We start from the raw sequence: 23,179 nt of genomic DNA, 5'->3' as shown, positions 1-23,179 counted from the left end.
CCTGGATTTGATCCCTGGGTCAGGAAGATCCCCTGGAGGAGGGCACAGCAACCCACTCCAGTATTCTTGCCTGGAAAATCCCATGGACAGAGGAGCCTGGTGGGCTATAGTCTGTGGGGTTACAAGAGTGGGGCATGACTTACTCACTAAACCACCACCACTGCTGCCATGTGTTGAGCTTATTTATGTCCGTCGTGTCTACCATAGGTAGCTCCCAGCCACTCGACAGCACATAGCCATGGTTGGTGTTCTTCAGTGGCTGCTCTTCATCAATGGATAGAAGGGCACCTCTTATACTCTTTCATACATCACTCTATACCAGCAATTGGCTTCCAGCCAATTCCAGTGAAATCTTTTTTTCTCAAAGGAAATATTTAATGTGATATCCATTCAAGCAAGTATGTAAACATAAATGTGTCATTTAATAATGAATTTGCAGGAAATATCCATGAAACCACTACCCAGGTCAAGAAATGGGATACTATCAGCACCTTAGAAACCTCTAGATGTCTCTCCACAGATCAAGGACACCTCTCACCTGACTTAATAATTGTTACTCACCTTTCTATAGAGTTTCACCATTTAATTCCACATCACTGTTTGTGTCTGACTTAGAATTTTATATCACCGAAATCATGCAGGAAGTATCAGTTCAGTTCAGTCACTCACTCGTGTCCAGCTCTTTGCGATTCCATGAACCACAGCACGCCAGGCCTCTCTGTCCATCACCAACTGCCAAAGTCTACCCAAACTCATGTCCATTGAGTCAGTGATGGCATCCAGCCATCTCATCCTCTGTCGTCCCCTTCTCCTCCTGCCCTCAATCTTCCCCAGCATCAGGGTCTTTTCAAATGAGTCAGCTCTTTGCATCAGGTGGCCAAAGTATTGGAGTTTCAGCTTCAACATCAGTCCTTTCAATGAACACCCAGGACTGTTCTCCTTTAGGATGGACCGGTTGGATTTCCTTGCAGTCCAAGGGACTTTGAAGAGTCTAGAATGGCACTGAAATACGTATAATATCATATATGAAACGAGTCGCCAGTCCAGGTTCGATGCACAATACTGGATGCTTGGAGCTGGTGCACTGGGACGACCCAAAGGGATGGTATGGGGAGGGAGGAGGGAGGAGGGTTCAGGATGGGGAACACATGTACACCTGTGGCGGATTCATTTCGATATTTGGCAAAACCAATACAATATTGTAAAAGTTAAAAAAAAAGAGTCTTCTCCAACACCACAGTTTAAAAGCATCAATTCTTTGGTACTAAGCTTTCTTTATAGTCCAACTCTCACATCCATACACGACTACTGGAAAAACCATAGCCTTGACTATGGGCCTTTGTGGACAAAGTAATGTCTCTGCTTTTTAATATGCTGTCTAGGTTGGTCATAACTTTCCTTCCAAGGAGTAAGTGTCTTTTAATTTCATGGCTTCAGTCACCATCTGCAGTGATTTTGGAGACCCCCAAAATAAAATCTGACACTGTTTCTCCATCTATTTGCCATGAAGTGATGGGACCGGATGCCATGATCTTAGTTTTCTGAATGTTGAGCTTTAAGCCAACTCTTTCACTCTCTTTCACTTTAATCAAGAGGTTCTTTAGTTCCTCTTCACTTTCTGCCATAAGGGTGGTATCATCTGCATATCTGAGGTTATTGATATTTCTCCTGGCAATCTTGATTCTAGCTTGTGCTTCCTCCAGACCAGCATTTCTCATGATGTACTCTGCATATAAGTTAAATAAGCAGGGTGCCAATATACAGCCTTGACGTACTCCTTTTCCTATTTGGAACCCGTCAGTTGTTCCATGTCCAGTTCTAATTGTTGCTTCCTGACCTGCATACAGATTTGTCAGGAGGCAGATCAGGTGGTTCCCGTCTCTTTCACAGTTTTCCACAGTTTATTGTGATCTACACAGTCAAAGGCCAGATGTATGTGTTTGGCTTTTTCTTTTCAATATTACTGTTATGTGCTTCAGACATGCTGTCATTTTTGTTCAAAAAGTTTTAATGCTTATACCTCTTGTGACAAGCGGGCATTTAGTCCATTTTAATGGACTTATCCCACTAAATAAATAGATAGGGAAACAGTGAAAACAGTGACAGACTATTTTTTTGGGCTCCAAAGTCACTGCAGATGGTGACTGCAGTCATGAAATTAAAAGACACTTGCTCCTTGGAAGAAAAGTTATGACCAACCTAGACAGCATATTAAAAAGCAGAGACATTACTTTGCCAACAAAGGCCCATCTAGTCAAAACTATGGCTTTTCTAGTAGTCATGTATGGATGTGAGAATTAGATTATAAAGAAAGCTGAGTGCCAAAAAAATGATGCTTTTAAACTGTGGTGTTGGAGAAGACTCTTGAGAGTCCCTTTGACTGCATAGAGATCCAAATAGTCCATCCTAAATGAAATCAGTCCTCAATATTCATTGGAAAGACTGATGTTGAAGCTGAAACTCCAATACTTTGGCTACCTGAAGCAAAGAACTGACTCATTTGAAAAGACCCTGGTGCTGGGAAAGATTGAAGGTGGGAGGAGAAGGGGACAACAGAGGATGAGATGGTTGGATGGCATCACTGACTCAATGGGTATGAGCTTGAGTAAACTCTGGAGTTGGTGATGGACAGGGAGGCATGGTGTGCTGCAGTACATGGGGTCGCAAAGAGTCATACACGATTGTGCAACTGAACTGAACTGATCACCCTAAATGAAGGTGAAATTTAACTGAGGTGCTGAAAAGGGGCACCTTTATGCATTCCAAGTGTTTCCAAGCTGCCCTTGGGCTCCTTCCATTTAGGCCAGGCCATTGGAACCAAAGCACCTAGCCATGTTGTGCAAAATGGCCTCATTACCTACATTTTTCTCTCTCCTCCTCTCCCTGTGCTCTCAGAACCAAAGTCCTATAGAGGTGTAGACCCCATGGCAGTCATCTAAGGGCAACACCTGGCTGGTGACAGTTGGTCATAACCTTGAGGGCCCAGGTGGGCACTTGTCATTTAACTAAAGGATGCCAGTGTTGCTACCAAGGAAGCCTCCTTCCCACCCCATTTTGGGGGTGTGGGTCAGGCCTGCACCGGTTGGAGCAAGTCAGAACCATAGTGAGTGGTGGCAGGTCAGCATGCTGGTCATTGCCAAAGTGCCTTCCTTGTGGTGCCAAACTTAAACTCCTTGGGGCTGGGGAGAGGGCATGGTACAACAAAAGTCAGGCTTCTGCAGTCCTTGGAAAGAATCTGTGTGCAGAAAGTGGAAATGTGGGGTGCCAATGTGCACAGGCACTCAGTAATCAAAAAGAAATTCTCTTTTAGGATTAGAATAGAGTTCTGGAGTCCCTCTGGAGTTCCAGAAATAACTCTTTTGCTTCTGAATTGAGGCATGTTATGAAATTCCTGGGGCAGGCTCAGGAATGCTGACATAGTATGTAACCCTCAAAGGAGTTGTGGCAGTGGTCTTTACAAGTGATTAAGGAGGTAACTCAGTCTTTTAATCACTACAACCTTATTGGAGTGCAGTGGTCATACCAGCCCTGGGTATATGTATGGTAGGGGAGAGAGTCTGTTCTCCAAGGACCATTAATTCTTCCTGCTGGCTTTCAAAAAAATACATCTCTCCAGTTATGAAGCCAAAAATTCAAAACAAAACAAATTCACTTGACTCTATGACAGTCTCTAGCTACCATTTTTTTTTTTTTTTTTTTTTTTTAAAAAAATAATTAATTTATTATACTTTACAATATTGTATTGGTTTTGCCATACATTGACTTGTATCCGCCATGAGTGTACATGTGTTCCCCATCCTGAACCCCCTCCCACCTCCCTCCCCATCCCATCCCTCTGGGTCATCCCAGTGCACCAGCCCCGAATATCCTGTATCATTTTTTTTTTCCAACCAAGATTCACAGCATAAGTCTCCAGTGAAGGATGTGTACAACAGCCTTAGCTTTCTTACCACTCTTCTTCAGTTCAGTTCAGTTCAGTCGCTCAGTCGTGTCCAACTCTTTGCGACCCCATGAATTGCAGCATGCCAGGCCTCCCTGTCCATCACCAACTCCTGGAGTTCACTCAAACTCACATCCATCGAGTTGGTGATGCCATCCAGCCATCTCATCCTCTGTTGTCCCCTTCTCCTGCCCCCAATCCCTCCCAGCACCAGAGTCTTTTCCAATGAGTCAACTCTTTGCATGAGGTGGCCAAAGTACTGGAGTTTCAGCTTTAGCATCATTCCAAAGAACACCCAGGGCTGATCTCCTTTAGAATGGACTGGTTGGATCTCCTTGCAGTCCAAGGGTCTCTCAAGAGTCTTCTCCAACACCACAGTTCAAAAGCATCAATTCTTGAGCGCTCAGCCTTCTCCACAGTCCAACTCTCACATCCATACATGACCACTGGAAAAACCATAGCCTTGACTAGACGGACCTTTGTTGGCAAAGTAATGTCTGCTTTTGAATATGCTATCTAGGTTGGTCATAACTTGCCTTCAAAGGAGTAAGCGTCTAAATTTCATGGGTGCAGTCACAATCTGCAGTGATTTTGGAGCACAAACAAATAAAGTCTCTCACCGTTTCCACTGTTTCCCCATCTATTTCCCATGAAGTGATGGGACCAGATGCCATGATCTTCGTTTTCTGAATATTGAGCTTTAAGCCAACTTTTTCACTCTCCTCTTTAACTTTCAAGAGGCCTTTTAGTTCCTCTTCACTTTCTGCCATAAGGGTGGTGTCATCTGCATATCTGAGATTATTGATATTTCTCCTGGAAATCTTGATTCCAGCTTGTACTTCTTCCAGCCCAGCATTTCTTATGATGTACTCTGCATATAAGTTAAATAAGCAGGGTGCCAGTATACAGCCTTGACGTACTCCTTTTCCTATTTGGAACCACTCAGTTGTTCCATGTCCAGTTCTAATTGTTGCTTCCTGACCTGCATATAGGCTTCTCAAGAGGCCAGTCAGGTGGTCTGGTATTCCCGTCTCTTTCAGAATTTTCCACAGTTTATTGTGATCCACACAGTCGGTAAAGCGTCTGTCTACAGTGCGGGAGACCTGGGTTTGATCCCTGGGTTGGGAAGATCCCCTGGAGAAGGAAATGGCAATCCACTCCAGTACTATTGCCTGGAAAATACCATGGACAGAGGAACCTGGTAGGCTACAGTTCATGGAGTCGCAAAGAGTTGGACATGACTAAGAAACTTCACTTTCACTTTACACAGTTAAAGGCTTTGGCATAGTCAATAAAACAGAAACAGATGTTTTTCTGGAACTCTCTTGCTTTTTCCATGATCCAGCGGATGTTGTCAATTTAATCTCTGCTTCCTCTGCCTTTTCTAAAACCAGCTTGAACATCAGGAAGTTCAGGGTTCACGTACTGCTGAAGCCTGGCTTGGAGAATTTGGGGCATTACTTGACTAGCATGTGAGATGAGAGCAATTGTCCGGTAGTTTGAGCATTCTTTGGCATTTCCTTTCTTTGGGATTGGAATGAAAACTGACCTTTTGCAGTCCTGTGGCCCCTGCTGAGTTTTCCAATTTGCTGGCATATTGAGTGCAGCACTTTGACAGCATCATCTTTGAGGATTTGAAATAGCTTAACTGGAATTCCATCACCTCCACTAGCTTTGTTCATAGTGATACTTTCTAAGGCCCACTTGACTTCACATTCCAGGATGTCTGGCTCTAGGTGAGTGATCATACCATCGTGATTATCTTGGTCGTGAAGATCTTTTTTATACAGTTCTTTTTGCCACCTCTTCTTAATATCTTCTGCTTCTGTTAGGTCCATACCATTTTTGTCCTTTATTGAGCCCATCTTTGTATGAAATGGTATCTCTAATTTTCCCTAATTTCCCCTGGCATCTCTAATTTTCTTGAAGAGATATCTAGTTTTTCCCATTCTGTTGTTTTCCTCTATATCTTTGCATTGGTCACTGAGGAAGGCTTTCTTATCTCTTCTTGCTATTCTTTGGAACTCTGCATTCAGATGTTTTTATCTTTCCTTTTCTCCTTTGCTTTTCTCTTCTCTTCTTTTCACAGCTATTTGTAAGGCCTCCCCAGACAGCCATTTTGCTTTTTTGCATTTCTTTTCCATGGAGATGGTCTTGATCCCTGTCTCCTGTACAATATCACGAACCTCCATTCATAGTTCATCAGGTACTCTATCTATCAGTTCTAGTCCCTTAAATCTATTTCTCACTTCCACTGTATTATAAATGTTTTGATTTAGGTCATACCTGAATGGTCTAGTGTTTTTCCCTACTTTCTTCAATTTAAGTCTGAATTTGGCAATAAGGAGTTCATGATCTGAGCCACAGTCAGCTCCAGGTCTTGTTTTTGCTGACTGTATAGAGCTTCTCCATCTTTGGCTGCAAAGAATATAATCAGTCTGATTTTGGTGTTGACCATCTGGTGGTGTCCATGTGTAGAGTCTTCTCTTGTGTTGTTGGAAGAGGGTGTTTGCTGTGACCAGTGCGTTCTCTTGGCAAAACTCTATTAGCCTTTGCCCTGCTTCATTCCGTATCCCAAGGCCAAATTTGCCTGTTACTCCAGGTGTTTCTTGACGTCCTACTTTTGCATTCCAGTCCCCTATAATGAAAAGGACATCTTTTTCTGGGTGTTAGTTCTAATTGTAGGTCTTCATAAAACCATTCAACTTCAGCTTCTTCAGCATTACTGGTTGCGGCATAGACTTGGATTACTGTGATATTGAATGGTTTGCCTCAGAAACGAACAGAGATCATTCTGTCGTTTTTGAGATCACATCCAAGTACTGCATTTTGGACTCTTTTGTTTGCCACGATGGCTACTCCATTTCTTCTAAGGGATTCCTGCCTGCAGTAGTAGATATAATGGTCATCTGAGTTAAATTCACCCATTCCAGTCCATTTCAGTTCACTGATTCCTAGAATGTCAATGTTCAGTCTTAACATCTCCTGTTTGACCACTTCCAATTTGCCTTGATTCATGGACCTAACATTCCAGGTTCCTATGCAATATTGCTCTTTACAGCATTGGACCTTGTTTCTGTCACCAGTCACATCCAGAACTGGATGTTGTTTTTGCTTTGGCTCCATCCCTTCATTCCTTCTGGAGTTATTTCTCCACTGATCTCTAGTAGCATATTGGGCACCTACCGACCTGGGGAGTTCCTCTTTCAGTATCCTGTCATTTTGCCTTTTCATACTGTTCATGGGGTTCTCAAGGCAAGAATACTGAAGTGGTTTGCCATTCCCTTCTCCAGTGGACCACATTCTGTCAGACCTCTCCTCCATGACCCTCCCGTTTTGGGTTGCCCCACAGGGGATGGCTTAGTTTCATTGAGTTAGATGAGGCTGTGGTCCATGTGATTAGATTAACTAGTTTCTGTGATTATGGTTTCAGCCCTCCCTTCAGAGGGCGCAGGATGGCCAAGAGGAGCCACTCCACGTTCAAGGTCAGGAGGGGCGGTGGTGAGGAGATACCCCTTGTCCAAGGTAAGGAGCAGCGGCTGCGCTTTGCTGGAGCAGCCATGAAGAAATACCCCACGTCCAAGGTAAGAGAGACCAATCTTCGTAGTCCCCTTTAATCTGATTACTTTCCCAGAGACAATAAGACTCTGAAACTAAGAATAGGCTACCTTAGGGAAGGAACTGTTAAAGAAGGGAGTTTTTGGTATATAAAAATATGGTTCTTGATTAGCAACAATTTAAGACAAATGAAGAATCTACCCATGAGCTCCAACAAACATCTAATGAAAGTTCCTAAAATAGAAAATTGAGGGAAAAAAGAAAGAAATACAAAATAAATATTTCTCAGGATAAATGAAATATATGAGTGATCAAATTGAAAGGCCTATGAAATGCCATACTGAAGAATACTTTTTAACATCTTATGTGAAGTATATCCCTGATAAATTTCAGAAGACTAAATTTATTCAGATGAATAAAATGAAGACTGAAAATTGTTCAGAGGAAAAGCTACTTACCTACAAAGGAAAGGGAATTACATTGGCCTCAGACTTTTTATCAATAGCACTAGATGCAGGAAGATAACAAGTCAATACTTTAAGTCTGAAGGGAGAGATTTTTTTCTAGAATTCTCAGTTCAGTTCAGTCGCTCAGTCGTGTCCAATTCTTTGCAACTGCATGAACTGCAGCATGCCAGGACTCCCTGTCCATCACCAATGCCCGAAGTTTACCCAAACTCATGTCCATTGAGTCAATGATGCCATCCAACCATCTCATTCTCTGTCATCCCCTTCTCCTCCCACCCTCAATCTTTCCCAGCATCAGGGTCTTTTCCAATGAGTCAGCTCTTTGCATCAGGTGGCCAACATCAGTCCTTCCAATGAACACCCAGGACTGATCTCCTTTAGGATGGACTGGTTGGATCTCCTTGCAGTCAAAGGGATTCTCAAGAGTCTTCTCCAACACCACAGCCTAAAAGCATCAATTCTTTGGCACTCAGATGTCTTTATAGTCCAACTCTCATATCCATACATAACTACTGGAAAAACCATAGCCTTGAATAGACGGACTGCCGGGAGCCAGCATGAGGGACTCCACCCATGGCAAAGGTCATGAGGAAGGAGGCTCGGCATACTCAAAGGCGGGATGGAGTCTCAGGAATCCCCCTGGAAATTCTCAAGCATCTGCCCCCAAAACCAGAGTCTGCCTACTTTACTGTTTTGTGCTCTCACCTACACCTCTGACTTTATGGGGGGCTGTCTCCCACCACCTCTCTCTGAAAAAGAGTTAACTTACAGCTTCAGTTAATAATAATCCCTGGGCGTGACAAGAGTGTTTCCACCTACAAACTCCTCTGAAGGTTCTCTAGCCTGCCTGACAGGTTTGTCCGGCCACATGTGATTATTCACAGCCTCCCAACTGTGAGAGGCACGAGATGCTTTAAACCTTCTAAAAACAGATTCTTTTGAGAAGTTAGGAAATTATTAATGTAGTATAGTGGGCTGATTAGAAATTGTATTGGTGAAGGGTTTTTCATTTGTTAAGTCAATGTTTGCTGCTACATCTCCATATCCCTTGCCCCTTGTACACATTAATGAATATATAGAAGAAATAAGTATTAACCTTTAATATTAATCACATTAGACCTTAGGCTAAGCAAATTCTTTCCTTAATTAAAACCCACTGCACCCTCACCCTTTAGGAATGTAACTTTATCTAGTACCTTCAGAAGGTGGCATCTGTTTTAAGAATAATCACCCCTGGAGAAATAAGTGTTCTGGTTGACTGACCGCTGTCACAAGGAGAGGGTCATAAATTGTTAGCAGGCCCCCTGGCCAGAAGATGATGTAACACCCCTAAGACCTTTGTATACATTTGTATGAAGCACCTGATTTTGATAAAAGTCAGGACTGCTGACCCCACATGACTTTTGTATTACATCTATGTGTATAAAAGCGGACCCTGGACAATAAAGAAGGGGATCAGTTCCTAGAAAGACTGGTCTCCCCATGTCGTTCTTTTTCTCACCTTCTGGCTGAATTCCCATCTGGAGCATGGAGGCTCGTCAAGCCTACTAATTATGCCTGGGCTTCTAAGATCTGACAAGGGAGGCCTTAGTGTCTCCTCTCCTTTGGGAGAACGGAAGGACGCCTTTGGCCTATGTAGGTGATGCAAATTTCTTGTCTTGAAATTTTATTGGCTTTCCACATAAACCAAGTTATTCAGCCTCTTTTCTCCACTGAATTTTCCTAGTGAGCTATCCCCATTTAACCACTCTTTATATCTTTAATTAACGCTTAATTGATCTATTGTTTCCTGATCGCCGAAGCCGTCTCCCCTTCGAATTCCCTGGATTCACCGGGGCTGGACCCCGGCAATGGACCTTTGTTGACAAAGTAATGTCTCTGCTTTTTAATATGCTATCTCTATCAGAGAAATGCAAATCAAAACCACTATGAGGTACAATTTCATGCCAGTCAGAATGGCTGCGATCCAAAGGTCTACAAGCAATAAATGCTGGAGAGGGTGTGGGGAAAAGGGAACCCTCTTACACTGTTGGTGGGAATGCAAACTAGTACAGCCACTATGGAGAACAGTGTAGAGATTCCTTAAAAAACTGGAAATAGAACTGCCTTATGATCCAGCAATCCCACTGCTGGGCATACACACTGAGGAAACCAGAATTGAAAGAGACACATGTACCCCAGTGTTCATCGCAGCACTGTTTATAATAGCCAGGACATGGAAGCAACCTAGATGCCCATCAGCAGATGAATGGATAAGAAAGCAGTGGTACATATACACAATGGAGTATTACTCAGCCATTAAAAAGAATACATTTGAATCCGTTCTAATGAGGTGGATGAAACTGGAGCCTATTAAACAGAGTGAAGTAAGCCAGAAAGAAAAACACCAATACAGTATACTAACGCATATATATATATGGAATTTAGAAAGATGGTAACAATAACCCTGTATACGAGACAGCAAAAGAGACACAGATGTATAGAACAGTCTTTTGGACTCTGTGGGAGAGGAAGAGGGTGGGATGATTTGGGAGAATGGCATTGAAACATGTATAATATCATATATGAAATGAGTCGCCAGTCCAGGTTCGATGCAAGATACAGGATGCTTGGGGCTGGTGCAATGGGACAACCCAGAGGGATGGTACGGGGAGAGAGGAGGGAGGAGGGTTCAGGATGGGGAACACGTGTATACCTGTGGCGGATTCATGTTGATATTTGGCAAAACCAATACAATATTGTAAAGTTAAAAAAAAATAGATTGGTCATAACTTTCCTTCCAACGAGTAAGCACCTTTTAATTTCATGGCTGCAATCACCATCTGCAGTGATTTTGGAGCCCCCCAAAATAAAGTCAGCCACTGTTTCCCATCTATTTGCCATGAAGTGATGGGACTGGATGCCATGGTCTTAGTCTTCTGAATGTTGACCTGACCAAAAAGAGACCTCCAGAAATTCTAGCAAGAAGTCCAGAAATTTTGTTTCTCATTCATTTTTTCTGAAGAGCATATTTGAAGATATGTGAAGAGAAATAAAAATGAATCCAAAAGAAAAGAGGATACAGAACCCAAGAAACAGTAAAACTAACCAAGTAGTATGATAAAATCCTTGGGTGATCCAAATTGTAAGATTAAGTCCAAGGTATGCAGAAAGAATGTCTTCAAGAAGAAAGCAAATTTTATTACAAAATTTTTTTTAATCAAGAAATTATATCATTTTGTTGATAAGATATTGATTTGTTTTACCAACCACAAGAAGGAAAGACAGGACAATTAGGAACTCTGGGCAAAGGAAGATTTTTTTTTTAAAATCATAATCTAAATGTTGAGCAAACTAAAATGTGTCATAGCTTTGAGTAATTGATAAATTGTAAAAAAGAAAATCGTTACTTTATTTGACCCTAAGTGTTTGGGATATTTTCCTTCCACACAGGCTTAGCTGAGATTTGGGGTTTGTTGAGAAATTTAAATGTGATAACATTGGAATGTAACCATCATACAGTAATATACCCACTATACCACATCTATTGTATAGTAATTTCACAAATATTACTTCCTTCATTATTCTTACCCCAACTCCTAGTACTTCTACCTGTGTGTGCTCAGTTGCTCACTTGTGTCTGACTCTTTGTGGCCCCATGGACTGTAGCCCACCAGGCTCCTCTGCCTATGGAATTTTCCAGGCAAGAATACTGGAGTGGGATATCATTTCCTACTCCAGGGGATCTTCCTGACCCAGGGACTGAACTCTTGTCTCTTGCATCTCTTGTATTGGCAGGTGGATTCTTTATTACTCTCATACAACACTTCCCAGTTGTATAGATGAAATTTCAATCATTTAAAAAAATTGTTAAATTTCCCTTTGGGAAGAAATGAAAGCAGCTTGACCAAATATGTAATGAAATGATTGCATTGGGTTGACTAGAAGGTTCTAAAGCAGAAATAATATTTAGAGAGATGATTATTATCTTTTTTTATGTGGATTGTTAATGCTCTGAATACCTTAAAGGAATAATGTAGTAACTGAAAAGACAGTATTAGAACACAAGTACCTGTTCTCTCTAAAGGAAAAGCAGTATATCATGACAGACCAAAGTGATACATTTCTGATCACTTTACTCTTTTTCTTTCTTTATAGCAAAGCATATATTCCCACTGCTCTATTGCTGTAGACCTTTCAAGGAGATTGGTGTGTTTCAATAGGTTTCCTGTCCTTCGTTCAAAAGAAACAGAGTGTATGAAAAATCCTAGGCAGATCATTAAAATTGTAATAATACCCCAGTGTGGAAGATGAAAGGGAAGAACTCTCTCTCATGCTGGATTTATTTTTAGTACTCAGTGGTGTGTTTTTTGTATGGTCCTTGGATCAGGTCATCCAGAAGGAAAGGATCATATTAACATTGGTGTTTGCAGTGAGATGGAATATTATTTAGTAGAACTGCAGCCTTTGAAACCTAGATGAAAATGAATGGAGATGATGCTGCATCCAGTCCCATTTATTGAAATTGGTTATTCTGGCCAGTGACATGCCTGACAATTCAATGTAAATTCATCTCTCTCTCTCTCTTTGACAATTTATTACCCAATTTCAGAAAGCAATCTATTGCCTGATAAATGCCAGACCACATTCAAAGTATCAGTCACGTTCGCCCGAGAGTCTTAGAGTCATAATGTATTTGCTTCCACATCAATAGAACCCTAATCACTCCTCAAAATTTTCTGAAAATGCATAGTCAATAGGGTTGGATATCCTATCCGCTGAGAAGAGTTGGCTCAGTTATTAATGGCTACTTGAGTTCAAGTGAATCCCGTAGCAACTGCCTTTCCTCTTTGTTTCTGCCTGACTTTTCTAGCTCTGCCCTTGCAGAAGGGCCTCAGTAGAGTGAGATCCGAGGAATACGAATCTGCCTGCAATGCAGAAGACCCGGGTTCGACCTCTGGGTTGGCAAGATTCCACCGGAGGAGGAAATGGCTACCCACTCCAGTATTTTTTCCCGGAGAATCTCATGGACAAAGGAGCCTGGTGGGCTACAGTCCATGGGGTCACAAAGAGTTGGACAAGACTGAGTGACTAACACTTTCACTTTCATAGGTGGCCAAAGAAAGGCAGGCTAATTTTATTATATGGGGAGTTTTGGAAAAGGTTGATGAAGAGGAGGTTTTAGAAATGATCTGAAAACTAGAAATTTACTTTTGATTTGTCTACCATTATCATTGCAGGATTAGTTTTGAATGTTCACTCAAGAGCAGTATTTTTCACAATGACACATTTTAAAAATCACATTACTCAAAAATGTTAATAGACAATGTTCTTTTTGCTAACTTTGTGATTCTGGCAAGATACTTAACTCACTCGGTTTTGTTGTTTAGTTGCTAAGTTGTGTCAGACTCTTTTGCAACCCCCATGGATTGTAGCCTGCCAGGGTCTTCTGTCCATGGGATTTCACAGGCAAGAATACTGAAGGGAGTTTCCATTTCCTACTCCAGGGGATCTTCCCAACACAGGGATAGAACCTGGTTCTCCTGTAATGGCAGATGAATTCTTTACCACTCTTCACTTATAAATATAGCAAAAAGAGCACATACTTCATAGGATGGTGGGGAAGATGAACTGGGTTATAAAACATGCTTCTGGTGCTACTTGTGCATATTAAATATAATTACATGATTTAAATATTTACAGGGTTAGAGTAACAAAATATGACCTTTAAAATAAACAAACACGTGCTGAATTTTTCTGCTGTTAGATTTTAATTTACGGATTTGTTAAATGCTCCCAACTTTCAGGTCTATGTAATTTAAAATTTTAGTAGGATACAGGGTTTCACCAGATTTCTTTCTAGGTGTAAAAAAGTGCTAATTATGCTTCAATTTAATTTACTTTCCTTTTTCTTTCCTATAACCATAATAACCAATCTGCTCTCTTCTTCCTTTATTGATGGGGATTGCCTGTAGATTTTGACTGAGAACCTGAAATCAGTCACAAATTTATACAACTAAGTTCTGCCCTCAGGAATGCAAATTTTACTTAATCTAAAAATACTAGAATTCTATTAGAACAGCAGAAACTAAACATTATAAAGCAGCTATACTCCAATTAAAAAATAGAATTAGATAATTTTTATATTCAACCTTGTGAATCATAGTAAATGATATCTGAAAAAATGTAAAATGTTTCTCAGCTGAAGTATTGCATTTTAAAGCTTTAAAGTATGTGACTGTGTATCAATATTAACACATTTTTTTCAGACTTTTTTATTTTTAGAGCCCATTTCACTAGGTTGTTTTCTAGATCAGTCACAGTTTTTATTTTTGTTTTTTTCATTTTCTAGTCTCTTTTTCTGTAATTTTAATTAGAATAATGTTACTCATTATTTGGTTTTCCATATGTCTAATATCTGCATTTTTTGAATCCTTCTGTCTTCTCTGCTTCATTCTGGGTAATTTCTTTGTGTGTATGCGTGCATGTGTCTGTGTATGTATTAGTCATTAATTCTCTCTTCAGCTGTGTTTTATTTTTAGTTTAACCCATTGATTGAGATTTTTTATTTCAACAGTGTATGTTTCTGTACATTTTAATGCAAATCTATCTGGTCAGGGAACTAGATCCTTGTTCTACATCTAGAGCAACTAGATCCTTGTTGTTCAGATCCAGGGTTGTTCTTAATAATCTCATTTTGGCAGTCGATCTCTGATTTTATCCTATATTTCATTAATCATTTTGTATGTCATTCTTCTGTATTCTGTAGCAACAGCCCCTGGACCTGTTGTTTACCCTTTCTCTGAATGGTGGCTTTCTTTCAAGTATGTTTCACATCAAATATTATGAGTTTGTTGCTTAATCCTTTATGCCTTAATTGAAAATTTGAGAAATTGCTTTGTAGCGAATTATTTTTTTTTCCTGCTATTTTTGTTCAGTTTCTCAGTCATGTCTGACTCTTTGAGACCCCAAGGACTACAGCATGCCAGGCTACTCTGTCCTTCACCATCTCCTGAAGTTTGCTCAAATTCTCACATCCACTGAGTCGGTGGTGCCATTCAACAATCTCATCCTTTGCCGCCCCCTTCTCCTCCTGCCTTCAGTCTTTCCCAGCATCAGGATCTTTTCCAATAAGTTGGCTCTTCGCATCAGGTGGACAAAGTATTGGGGCTTCAGCTTCAGCATCAGTCCTTCCAATGAATATTCAGGGTTGATTTCCTTTAGGATGGACTAGTTTGATTATACTGTCCAAGGGACTCTCAAGAGTCTTCTCCAGCACCACAGATTGGAAGCTTCAGTTCTGAAACTACCTAAGCTCTGCATGTGAGATCCAGGTCCTTGTTCTGAGACTCATCTTGGCCCAAGGCTGGCTTGAGGCTGAATTTCCTGACAGTAGCTACTACAGTAGCTGCCGTCTGGGAACTCTGCTCCTCCTGGATGTCTACTACCAGTCTGGCCCCAGTGATGTCTTAAGAAAAAGAGTATGTCTTTAGGAAGGACTTCTCTGGTGGCTCAGTGGTAAAGAACCTGCCTGCCAGTGGAGGAGATTCAGGTTTGATCCCTGAATCTGGAAGATCCCTTGGAGAAGGAAATGGTAACCCACTTCAGTATTCCTGCTTGGGAAATCCCATGGATAGAGAAGCCTGGCAGGCTACAGTCCATGGGGTTGAAAAGAGTTGGATACAACTTAGCAACTAAACCACCATCACCATGTCTTTGGAAAGTGTTCCTGTTCTTTGAGGTCAGCAATAATTTTCATATATTTACGTTGTTTACAAACTTCAGTTGTTCAGTAGAGGGATATTTCCTTGAATCTTCTAGTCAGGCGTATTTTTGGAAATAGAAATCTATTGTGTGTCATATATACACACACCTCACAAGCAACCTGAGCATGTTTTGCCTTATCATTCCTATTTACAGGTGTTTGAATGAGTATATGTTAAATAGATGACATCTCTGTCTATCATCTCTCTCACTGTTTTATTAAGCTTTTAAAAATCTTTTATTTGAATTTATTTATATATTTGACTGCATGTGGTCTTAGTTGCAGCATGTGGAGTCTTTTCTTTTTAATTGCTTGTGACATGAGGGATCTAGTTCCCTGACCAGTTATCCAACCTGAGCCCCCTGCACTGGGAGCAGAGTCTTAGCCACTGAACCACCAGGGAAGTCCCTAACCTTTTCAGTAATATTATCTGTTAAATTTGAAATAGTCAGGTTTTAAAAGTAAATATTCAATGTTTGTTTTTATTATTTTGTTTTATAACTTATTTATATTCTTTGGTATATAACAGATATTTCATTTATCTAAAAAAATTGGGTATATAGAATTGAAAGTAGATGTAGAAAGAATTATCAGTCACCTCACAGAAAATTTTGACATGCTCAGCCTGATCACAACTATTTTATGGTCATTTGGGTGAGCACATAAAATGACAGCAAGGCGGAAGAGAACATTTGGAAATAGGATGATAAGATTATTTGATAAAACTAAGAATTACACAAAGGCTTGGGTTACATCTATAAAAAGAAGCAAAAAAAAAAAAAAACCAGGTATGTTTCCAAGGTTTTGAGCCACCCAACAAGTTCAAGAATACAGATTAGCTTTGAGGCCAACTTGAGTGAATGGGCAGTGTCTTCAGAGATGGTCCAGGGCTCACTTGACTGAATAAATACACAATAGACTTCTTTCCGGGAATTAAGCCAGCTCACATCAAATGGCAGACTGCAAACTTCAGTAAAACTACTAAAGTATTTTGTATTTGAATATTTACAGTATCATCAGTTCTTATAAAAGAATCATCTCCATAAGGCTTTAAAATAAAATTTTTCTTTCTACCGAAATTGACGTTCCTATTTTACTCCACAATTACTGTGCTTTGCTTCAGGGTGGCATAAGCTCATACTCGGAGAAACCTGACTTTTATTTTTCATTATGTAAAAATCCCAATGAAATAATGCATTTGTATGAAAAGAGAAGGCTCATGATCTAGGAGTCTCTCTTTCACCAAAAACAAATTCTCAAACTATATTGAGGTCTTAGTTCATGGGAAGGATTATGGCACAGTTTGCCAGAAGTAGCCTTCCAAAGTGCTGATGATCATTCTGCAACTGGTTTTTAAATTTTAATGGAACTGATTTTTATTTGACAATAACAGTTATGTATAACAACCCTGTTACAAGGTATTAAGGAATCCCAAGGCAAATAAGACCCAGGTTGCCTTTGGTTTGTTTCAGTTCAATTCAGTTGCTCAGTCGTGTCCCATTCTTTGGGACCCCATGAATCGCAGCACGCCAGGCCTCCCTGTCCATCACCAACTCCTGGAGTTCACTCAAACTCATGTCCATCAAATCGGTGATGCCATCCAGCCATTTCATCCTCTGTCGTCCCCTTCTCCTGTCCCCAATCCCTCCCAGCATCAGTCTTTTCCAATGAGTCAACTCTTCGCATGAGGTAGCCAAAGTATTGAAATTTCAGCTTCAGCATCAGTGCTTCCAATGAACACCCAGGACTGATCTTCAGGATGGACTGGTTGGATCTTGCAATCCAAGGGACTCTCAAGAGTCTTCTCCAGCACCACAGTTCAAAAGCATCAATTCATGTTGATGTATGGCAAAACCAATACAATATTGTAAAGTAATTAACCTCCAATTAAAATAAATAAATTTATATTAAAATAGCATCAACTCTTTGGCACTCAGCTTTCTTCACAGTCCAACTCTCACATCCATACATGACCACTGGAAAAATCATAGCCTTGACTAGACGGACCTTTGTTGGCAAAGTAGTGTCTCTGCTTTTGAATATGCTATCTAGGTTGGTCATAACTTTCCTTCCAAGGAGTAAGCGTCTTTTAATGTCATGGCTGCAGTCACCATCTGCAGTGATTTTGGAGCCCCAAAAAGTAAAGTCTGACACTGTTTCCCCATCTATTTGCCATGAAGTGATGGGACCAGATGCCATGATCTTCCGTTTTCTGAATGTTGAGCTTTAAGCCAAAATTTTCACTCTCCACTTTCACTTTCATCAAGAGGCTTTTTAGTTTCTCTTTACTTTCTTCCATAAGGGTGGTGTCATCTGCATATCTGAGGTTATTGATATTTCTCCTGGCAATCTTGATTCCAGCTTGTGCTTCTTCCAGCCCAGCATTTCTCATGATGTACTCTGCATATAAGTTAAATAAGCAGGGTGACAATATATAGCCTTGACATACTCCTTTTCCTATTTGGAACCAGTCTGTTGTTCCATGTCCAGTTCTAACTGTTGCTTCCTGACCTGCATACAGGTTTCTCAAGAGGCAGGTCAGGTAGTCTGATATTCCCATTGCTTTCAGAACATTCCACAGTTTATTGTGATCCACACAGTCAAAGGCTTTGGCATAGTCAATAGAGCAGAAATAGACGTTTTTCTGGAACTCTCTTGCCTTTTCCATGATCCAGTGGATGTTGGCAGTTCGATCTCTGGTTCCTCTGCCTTTTCTAAAACCAGCTTGAACATCTGGAATTTCATTGTTCGCGTGTTGCTGAAGCCTGAATTTTGAGTATTACTTTACTAGCGTGTGAGATGAGTGCAATTGTGCGGTAGTTTGAGCATTCTTTGGCATTGCCTTTCTTTGGGATTGGAATGAAAACTGACCTTTTCCAGTGCTGTGGCCACTGCTGAGTTTTCCAAATTTGCTGGAAAATTGCAAAGAAACATGTAAGCTGCAAATTTTATGACACATTAGTGGCAAAGATGGTGATTTGTGATTTGCATTTGTGAATTTGAGATGGTATGACCCAGTTAATAAACATGTGTGTAGTATTATAAAGCCTCATTTTAATAAAGTTTGAAAGAATTTTTAAAAATGTGAACTGAGTGATTATTTTTGGGTGGTGGAATTATCATGCATGAATTTTACTTTCTTTTGTCTCTTTAAAACATGTTTTCTGTAATGAACATAAATTACCTGTTAATAATCATTGAAATGGATTATTATTATTAGCTGACTCATTGGAAAAGACCCTGATGCTGGGAAAGATTGAGGGCAAGAGGAAAAGGGGGCGACAGAGGATGAGATGGTTGAATGGCATCACCGACTCAATGGACAAAAGTTTGAGCAAACTCTGGTAGATACTGAAGGATAGGGAAGCCTGATGTGCTTCAGTTCATGGGGTCACAAAGAGTTGGACAGGACTTAGCGACTGAACAACAACAACACCAACACCAACACCAACAAAGTATTCCACAAGCAGTGACAGTGGCCTTTTTAGGTAGGGTTATCTATAATCTTTAAATTGTGGCCGTAAAACAGATCACATGCTTCTTGCTGTGGATACAAAGCTAGGTTCTACCTTCATGGGGGTCTAAGAGTCCAGTGGACAAGGCAGTTAAATGGACAGCTCCAAATGTGGGAAGTACTGGACTGTAATAGGAAAGGTACAGATTTTATGGAGTTAATGACAATGATAACAGCTATATGCCAAGTATTTAAAGATGTAACCTAATAAGTAACTCTATTAAGAGTGTCTAATTATCACTCCTTTCCCAGGTTTCACTTATGCAGGAACCAAAGCTTATGGAGGTTGAAGTAAGTCGCTCAGCATTACATAGTTTATGTGCCAAAGTGTCATGCGGGTGCAGCCTCTTTTCAGATGGTTTGGCCACAGGGCAGTGTGTGTCTGTTTGTGTGCGTGTATCTATATCCCTCTTTCTATATAGTAATAATATGGCAGGCTCTTAACTGTGCTGCTCATTGTACTTTTCTTTCAAAAGTACTATGGGAATAAAAAATTTCAAAATTAAAAGGAAGATCACACAACTGAAAAGAGCTAGGAATCAAATACAACCCAAACTCATATCCTTAAGCACTCAGCTACCGCCATCTTGTTGTATGTAATCTCTCCATTCTCGGGCTTATGTGTCATTTTGTATGAGGAATCGGGAATGACGTGATAATATGTAAACTGACTGAAAAGTCTTGATTCTCTTAGAGTCTCAATTGAGTATTTTTAAAGATTATATTCAATCTGGACGTTGGAAGAGCTGATTTGTAAACCTGTTTTGTACATGCTTTCCAATATGTGCTCAGTTTGACTGATTTGTAATTCAGTGAGTATTTGTTAATCACCTAGTATATACTCAGCCCTGTGGTAGAGGTAGCTGATACGGAAAAGCTCAAGAGTTCCAATTATCTATCTTTTAAAGAGTTTAGAGTCTGTTTAGGGCTTCCCAGGTGGTAGTAGTGGTAAAGAACCCATCCACCAGTGCAGGAGATGCAAGAGACATGCGCTCAATCCCTGGGTTAGGAAGATCTCCTGAAGGAGGGCATGGCAATCCAGTCCAGTATTCTTGCCTGGAGAATCCCATGGCAGAGGAGCCCATGAGCAGAGGTGGGCTATGGTCCATAGAGTCATACAGAATTTTGGACACAACTGAAGTGGCTTTGCATGAACACATGCAGAGTTTGGTTAAGTAGGTATGATAATACATGCCAAACAGTAGTGACTGACACCAACACAAATATATGAGCAGGATTTCGATGCAGTGCTCTGTGCTCTGAAAAGTAAAAAGACAAAAATCAGTGTGATCTGGGATCATTCAGTTCAGTTCAGTTGCTCAGTCGTGTCCGACTCTTTGCAACCCCATGAATCGCAGCACACTAGGCCTCCCTGTCCATCAACAACTCCCAGAGTTCACTCAAACTCACGTCCATCAAGCCATCCAGCCATCTCATCCTCTGTCGTCCCCTCTTCCTCTCGCCCCCAATCCCTCTCAGCATCAGAGTCTTTTCCAATGAGTCAACTCTTCGCCTGAGGTGGCCAAAGTACTGGAGTTTCAGCTTTAGCATCATTCCTTCCAAAGAACATCCAGGACTGATCTCCTTTAGAATGGACTGGTTGGATCTCCTTGCAGTCCAAGGGACTCTCAAGAGTCTTCTCCAACATCACAGTTCAAAAGCATCAATTCTTTGGCGCTCAGCTTTCTTCACAGTCCAACTCTCACATCCATACATTACCACTGGAAAAACCATAGCCCTGGCTAGACGGGCCTTTGTTGGCAAAGTAATGTCTCTGCTTTTGAATATGCTATCTAGGTTGGTCATAACTTTCCTTCCAAGGAGTAAGTGTCTTTTAATTTCATGGCTGCAATCACCATCTGCAGTGATTTTGGAGCCCCAAAAAATAAAGTCTGACACTGTTTCCCCACCTATTTCCCATGAAGTGATGGGATCAGATACCATGATCTTAGTTTTCTGAATGTTGAGCTTTAAGCCAAAATTTTCACTCTTTTTCACCTTCATCAAGAGGCTCTTCAGTTCTTCGCTTTCTGCCATAAGGGTGGTATCATCTGTATATCTGAGGTTATTGATATTTCTCCTGGCAATCTTGATTCCAGCTTGTGCTTCATCCAGCCCAGCGTTTCTCATGATGTACTCTGCATATAAATTAAGTAAGCAGGGTGGCCATATACAGCCTTGACATAGTCCTTTTCCTATTTGGAACCAGTCTGTTGTTCCATGTCCAGTTCTAACTGTTGCTTCCTGACCTGCATACAGATTTCTCAAGAGGCAGGTCAGGTGGTCTGGTATTCCCATCGCTTTCAGAATTTTCCACATTTTGTTGTGATCCACGCAGTCAAAGGCTTTGGCATAGTCAGTAAAGCAGAAATAGATGTTTTTCTGGAACTCTCTTGCTTTTTCGATGATTAGGAAATGCTTAATGAAGAAGACAATCTCACAATCTCTTTGAAAGATGGCTAGTATTAGAAGGTTTGGAAAAGAACATTCCAGATGGAAATAATACAAGTATTGTACACAGGTATTTTGTGTTGATGGAGCAATGATGCTGAGTGATAGAAAGGATTAATTAGTACAGAGCGGGTATGTAATGGGGAAGTTGGATTGGAAGATACGCTTTCTAAGGTGAGTAGTTTATTCTTGTTATCACCAGAAAAAATAAACTCTTGACTAAGGTTGTATTTATCAGAGGTGCTCCTGATGAAGCTTAATTTTTGAAAGTCTTTATGCTCTGCTTCTTTTGTTGTTGAGGCCTCTGTCAGAACAGCTTTCATTGAACTGGGTTTTCTGTGTCACCATCACAGGTTCCAGTAAGACATACTATATACACATCAGTCTTAGAAAATGCTGTATGTATATTTTTAAACTTTTTTTTGTACTGTATTCACTGCAGGCAAGTTGTCAAATATCTTGTCTGCCACATCCCTCAGCGACCCTGATTTTGGGGAAAAAGGAACTTTTCTGCAATGTTCTTGATTCCAAGAGGAGGAAGCTGCAAACTATGTATGTCTTTGCCTCTCATTCGCTCCTCCTTTGGGGAGGTGTGAACTAATGGGCGATTTTGGAAGAACTGGGTAAGGGTAGCTCATCCCTTCTCTCTGTTCTTCTTTTTTGGGAGTGAGTCTATACACAGAGTGTGCCCTCGACTGCCCTCTGCTCTTCTGAAAGCTGCATGGTAAAGTGGGGGGAGGGGGCCCTGCCTCCACTGGGCCATGGGCAGGGACTGGCAGAGGGAGTTGACCTGATCCTGGCTTCAGTGTGTAAGTCCATTCGCCTGCAGATGTAAGCTGTATTCTCAAATTGCAACTTTATCAGTGATAATCTTGTTATTTCACTGGTGTATTCCCTTCTTCTAATTTCTCAGTTAAAAGAAAACCTGGGTAAGAGAGAGGGTTTCTATTTGTCAGGCTTTTTCCACACCCCAATATCTTACGAATCGAGAACAATGAATGGATAATATTTCTTCATCAAATTGTTGAAAACTAGCTTTTTACTAACTTAGAACTCTTGTAAATGCCTTTATAATCTACATATCTATGCTTCATTGCCCTCTGATATTGTATTTGTATTCTAATTTATTTCTATAGTTCTGGTTTTTAAAATTTATGATGAATAATTTTATGTGCTTTCTATATGCCACTTCAAATATTTTTGTGGAATTAGGCCAAGTTTAAATCATATAATACTTCCGTGATATATTGACAGACTTGAAAGATGGCTAACTGTAGAAAATTAAGGAGAGAAATTAATTAGAAGTGTGTCAAAGTCTCATCTAAATGACTGTAAGAAGGTGGCATCACTGTGAGACGTCAGTATCTTCAATCTCACAGGTCGAAGGTGATGGTTTTCAGGTGAACAAGGGACATCTGAGTGAAATAACAAGAAGATGGGGCATTAGAGAGGAGCTCAGGTAAATGAAAGAATGAGAATAAATTGATAAAAGAGTGTGAATGGAG

Source organism: Bos mutus, chromosome 5 (genome assembly GCF_027580195.1).
Source record: "Bos mutus isolate GX-2022 chromosome 5, NWIPB_WYAK_1.1, whole genome shotgun sequence".
In the NCBI taxonomy this organism is placed as follows: domain Eukaryota; kingdom Metazoa; phylum Chordata; class Mammalia; order Artiodactyla; family Bovidae; genus Bos; species Bos mutus.
This window is presented reverse-complemented; position numbering follows the sequence as displayed.